The sequence below is a fragment of the Hypanus sabinus genome, chromosome 1 (genome assembly GCF_030144855.1).
Source record: "Hypanus sabinus isolate sHypSab1 chromosome 1, sHypSab1.hap1, whole genome shotgun sequence".
NCBI lineage: Eukaryota > Metazoa > Chordata > Chondrichthyes > Myliobatiformes > Dasyatidae > Hypanus > Hypanus sabinus.
The window spans coordinates 94,189,078-94,195,077 of record NC_082706.1 but is presented as its reverse complement, the minus strand read 5'-3'; positions in this window follow the sequence as shown (position 1 = coordinate 94,195,077).

Here is a 6,000-nt window from a genome sequence, read left to right as displayed (position 1 = left end):
TAAACATGGCTAGGAGCAATCCTATGCTATCAAGACGAACAATGGAATAATGGATTTACAAGATGGATAACCCCTTTGACTTGAGAAGCATGCTTAAAAGTATTGTAAGGATATTATTAAACTATATGTAATTTTATAATAACTTCAAGTTGCAAGCTTGTGTGACAGACAGTGAATGATGACTGAAAAACCAGTTACAGTAATGTCATAATTCAATTCCAACCTTCACAAAAGTCAAATGTCATTGGAATTAAACTGTTAAAACACTTAAGTGTTTTCTTCCTTCCTTTCCGAAAATAGTTTAGTTTTGCATATGTCATGATTTGCTGAATTAATAACATATCTGATTTTCATGTGCAGCTAAGGCACTACAGTACATTTATTTAAAATTGATAAGTTATTTTCTAAATTCTGAGAATTGGATCATTTAAATAAATCTAGGGCAATATGGTGCACTGTCCTACATAACTGCATAAATAGTATGGAACCATATAACAATATTGCCAAAAATATAACATTAAAAATTGCCAGTCCTGGAATGGAAATTAACAATTATTATGGAGTTTTTTTTCTATTGTCTGCAAAGCTGTATTAGCACTTTTTAGATATTTGTTTCACAGAGTGTGGATGTTTCAGCTAAGACTATTATTTATTACCATCATTAATTGCCTTCCAGAAGGCGGTAGCGAGCTTCCTTCTTAAATAGCTGCAGTCTTTCTGTCTAGATTGTCCCACTGGGCAGTATGTTCCAGGATGTAGACCCATGAGTGACTGAAGTATTACTATTACAGGATTTTGTGTGACAAGGAAGGGAACCTGCGTTGGTCGTCCCATTTGTCTGCTCCTCTTGCTCTTCTTGGTACAGGGGAGGTAATGGATTTGAATTATCAGACTGGCTTGGAAAACTACTGCAAAGTATTTTGTAAATGGTGCACTTTAGCAATTGTTTACCATTAGAATGCTGGCAGTAGAGTACATGGTTTCAAAATTCTTGGGTGTAGTTGAGCTGCGCTCATTCAGTCATTGGTACAGACTTTCTCCATGAATACTAATTCTGAAAACCCATAATTATACAACACTTTACATAACTTTAGGGCATCTACAAACACTTTATAGAAAATTAAGTACTTCTGAAATGTGTTCACTCTTGCAATATAAAAAAAAGAAAGCAGCCAGTCACCAAATAACAGGCTTCACAAACAGTGGAATACTGATCAGATCATCTGCTGATCAGGGAAAAAATAGCCAGCATGTAAGTGGTGCTTTTCTGAAAATAGTGCTAATGGATTCTTTACATTCACCTGAGACAAGCATGTGAACCTTAGTTTACGACTCCATTTGGTGATAGCTGTAAGTAGGAAGCAACCTCGCACTACTGTCTCAGAATTGATTTCTGATCCAGTTCTTCAGAGTTGGAGAGAAGTGCAGAATACAAAAGTGAATTAAACACATTAAGATCATAGCATGGAAAGTAAAGAGATCACTGTCACTTAGATTAAACATAGAATATGCTTTCTGGATAGAATATATGCAAGGTTCCAATGCTAAAGTAGTTCAAGTGAAGCTACCCATAGTCACACCAATTTTACCCTTTCAGAGACATCCACCCTAACGCACCCTCCCTGCAGTCTAAAAACTTTGTTTGCCTCCATCCCAATGCCGACGAAAGATCTTCGACGTGAAATATTTACTCGGTTTTCCTTCCCTTCCCACAGATGAGGCCTATACTGCTATCTATTTTCTAGCAGTTTTTGATTTTGTATTTATTAATGTCACTCAAGGTTCCACTCTAGGATTAAAGAAGAATTTTGTTTGATCCTTGAAAGAGAAATTGACCTTACAAAGCTGACGGCAAACAAAATAACTCAAAGGATACACTTGCCTACCAATGTGGCTGAAGGACACAGATTACTCAGTTTAGCCTGGATTTACATTGGGCTCCTGTAGCAAAATGATGAACAAAAACATAAATAAAAAGAAACTTGTGTTTCTATCTATGGTTTGCACATTTTTAAACAATTCACATTATTTGCAATGAATTACATTCTGAATTGCAGTTATGGTTCACTTGAAGATTAAAACCAGTTGTTCCAGTTGAGTACAAAATCCCTAAGCATCTAGTTGTCAAATAGCAACTAATCTGACTGTTTGCATTCATTGGGAGGAATGTTAGTCAAGGCATCAAGAGAAAATTGCCTTGTTTGCTATTTAACAGCCCATTATACTCTACTTCTAAAATTGTTTCCATTGATTAGTGTACAGGTATATCCACCCCTCTGACCTTTTCCAAAGGTTAGGAGATCATATCCATTTAGAATAATTCAAATTCACCAACGCTTCAAGTGATCTTTCATTCCTTAATGTGGTAGCATTACATGACTGCACTATTCTAAAGACTTGAGCACTTAATTGAGCCTAAATGTCAGCATTTCACTCTATGCATGTTGCATGGTCGGAGATGTTGACTTTCATTCAAATTTCTAATCAGTTTCATCTTTCTTTTTAGATGGCTTTATTGTAATTTGAAGAACCATAGGGGTTCCTTCAGTACCCTGCCTGATATTTATCTCTCAATATATAAGACAAAAACAGTTCATTTTGTTTATGTCAATAATATCTGTGGGAGTTTGCTGTGTATGAACCGCCCTGTACATTATCTCCATTGTGAAAGTTACTGCACGCTCTGGATATGTCATCTGTTGACACACTCATTTCAATGAAAGAAAGGAATAAATATACATTTTCTTATCACTATTGTTTTGCTGATAGTGCAGGATGAAGTTGATACTACGCCAGCTTTCAGAGAAGATCAACCAACCTCCTATCTATCTCTCAGTTGAAGATGAAAGATCTTTTGGCACCATTCAGAGAAGAGAGGAATTATCCCTCAGCCAACATCACAAAAAAATTAACTGCTCATTATCTTTGACCCTCGATTGCTTTGCAGTACACATTATGGGAGCTTACTGTGCATGAATTAGTTGCTCATTTTCTACATTATATGAGTGACTACACTTTCCGAGGGTGTATAAGCTGCATTATTAATGCTGGTCGTATATCTTTAACCCTAACTTTACTTTGATTCTGGACATAAAACCTTCAACTCTTTGCATATTCATGCTTCAAAAATGTTGTATTGTAACTTGCTCTGAATCAATTTTTATATGTAAAAAAAGAAAAACTATCAATAATAGTAGGCTCTAATCCTCCATGGGTTTGATCCAGTTCTAAAGACTGATTGCTCAGTAAGGCATGGGGTTTGCTAATTAAGGCATCACAGATTCATTGACACAGATTTTCCAATATTAAAATTAAATGAACATAAATTTATTTCTACAAACTTAACTCTATATCAAGTGTGTCTGATCAATTAATGCTAATTTGCTTCTTGTGCACTGGAAGCGATAAACAATTGTGAGAAAGAGAAAAAAAATGTAAGAGTTCAGCTAATACACACTAACTTACCCTTCCTTGCTTTCAAATGTTATCGGAAATGTTCACATCAATGATTGGAAACATTTACCCATTCTTCATTCACCTTCAGGTCAACTATGCAGAACATGTCAAAAGCAAATCCAGAAACACATTGAGAAGTTTCTCATTCCTTCAAATTAGCACTAGACCAACTTACGGATTTGGCAAAATTTCTCCAGGACACTCAAAATTGTTTTTTAAGAAACAGTCTAACGCAGAACTGTCAGAATGAACTTTTCTGGGGGTGAAGGAAAAAAAATCAGGAAACAGAAAGAAAACCCACTGAAGTTAGTTGTGTTTATTTTCAAAGAGTGTGGTACATGAGCAGGTTAGATTTTTTTTAACCAAAATGAATAAATGCATCACTTGAAATGGGTAAGACTAGACAGCGCCTGGAGAAATGACAAACAAGTTCACATCAACCGCTTCTGTTCTGCATTAACAACAAGGAAATGTGCAAGTGGAGATGGCAATTGAAATATGTGCCAACAGGCATCCAAAAATCTCCACCCGAAAGCAAGTAGCACCCTCTAGAGAGGAGATTGGAAATGTGCCTCTTTTGGACAATTATTGGAATATAAACTAAATATTTTTTGAAAACTTATGAAATCAAGTTTTACTTAAGGACAGAATAACACGAGAAAGAACCAATAAGATTGTCTATGAAAGAGAAAAGTGTTAACTGAAATGCTTGGCAAGATCTAACACTGAAATAAATTATCATGTGTTACCATTTAACCAGAATGCAAAATTGATCGATAAATAATCATTTTGATTTTCCCTGGGATTTTGAATCCTAAGAATACAGATGGATAAATTACAGGATCCATCACAATTATAAGATGAATATTCTATTAAACATATGTGCAAGGTAATGGAGGGTCAATATACAGCATCTCATTCTCAAAAGAACTTTCATCTAGACTGCATCAAGGAAATAATAATTCTTTAGTTGCTGAAGCACTCTCACCTTATCTATCAGAAAATCAATCAAAATAGTGACACAATTGTAAAGAGGATTGAGAATACAAAAGATTCCATATAAAATGTGTTATTAACAATATTATCTAAATAAATGGAAATTTCCATCCAAACCATTAAAGTGTCATAAAGTGCAGAATGATGCTGCAGGCACTGTGAAGAATACAAGCCCATGGTATAACAGATACATATCTGACAAGAAAAAGATGGAGTTATCTGCATGGGTATTGTCAAAGCTATTTAAAGATGCAATCATGAGAGTGAATTCACCTGATATTAAAGCAGATAAATACAAGGAGTCTTCTCAGACACAACATAACATGTTTAGTAAGGAAGTAATCACACCTAGCTCAGAGAAAATACCATAAGGTATTTGCAACATAACATAATGGGATAGCTGGCAGAATGATTTATATTTCATGTCGCAATTGTATCTTTAAGATTATAATAGACCCATTTCTGTCTCTTGTTCTGACATCAAGTAAATAGCTAATATTATATTGCCCTTACTTGAATTACCACAATTAATTCAAGCTGATCATTCATCATTTAAAAGATACTTGCATTTTATTGCTGCTATAAGTTTACTGACAGTCAGACCTCTGTAAGAGTTTGAGTACACAGAATCTACAAGTTGCCTCATTTTTACTGGGTAATCCCTGAAGAGATTTATTAATAATTTATGCATGTGTAAGCATCTTCAAAAAACTAATATGGGCATGCATCACAAAGTTGTTAAGTTTACATTTGAAAGGTCACAAGGTAATGAAATTCATGACAAACATAAGTTATCATAAAAAGATCACTTTGCACGAGCTGATGTGTTAAATTTAAATTACATGTATATTTTACAGTAGTAAGATTTTGTTCTCAGATGCCTCAAGGTGCATCATACCGTTGCCATGGCATCAGGAAGCTGTTAGAAAGACGAGTGCCACTTCTTAGTTAAGGCTGCTCTGTGTTTGCTGAAAGTTCTGAAGAGAGATCACAGACCACAGAATCAAATCAGAATCAGAATCTGGTTTTATTATCACTGGCATATGTTGTCAAATTTGGTGTTTTGCAGCAGCAGTACACACAATACATAATGTAAATATATAATTTACAATAAGTACATACAGTGGATTCCAGTTAATTGCACCTTCAGTTACTCAGGGAGCCTAAAGAAGAAAATCTAAATCAAGAAAATATTTGGGATTCCCTTTGTTTATTTGGAACAAATGCTACTTAATTGTGGGTGGTGGGGGGAGGCATCAGTCACATGCACTCACATGCCGGTTATACACCATCATGCTTAGAGCAATCAGTTTTTAAATAGCATCACTTGCATGTGTTTGTGTTCAAAAAGCAGTGATTTTTGTCACTGATAGTGTTATGTTTTGTAACCACAAAACATTAAACTAATTAAAAGAAAAACACAGAGCCAGGATAACTCGTCTGTGTTAGTTTCGTTTTTACTTTTAACAAGACATGCGCATTATTATGCACTTTTACTTATAACCCACAATGCATTATGTAAGCACAAAGTATGCTTAACCAGACAAT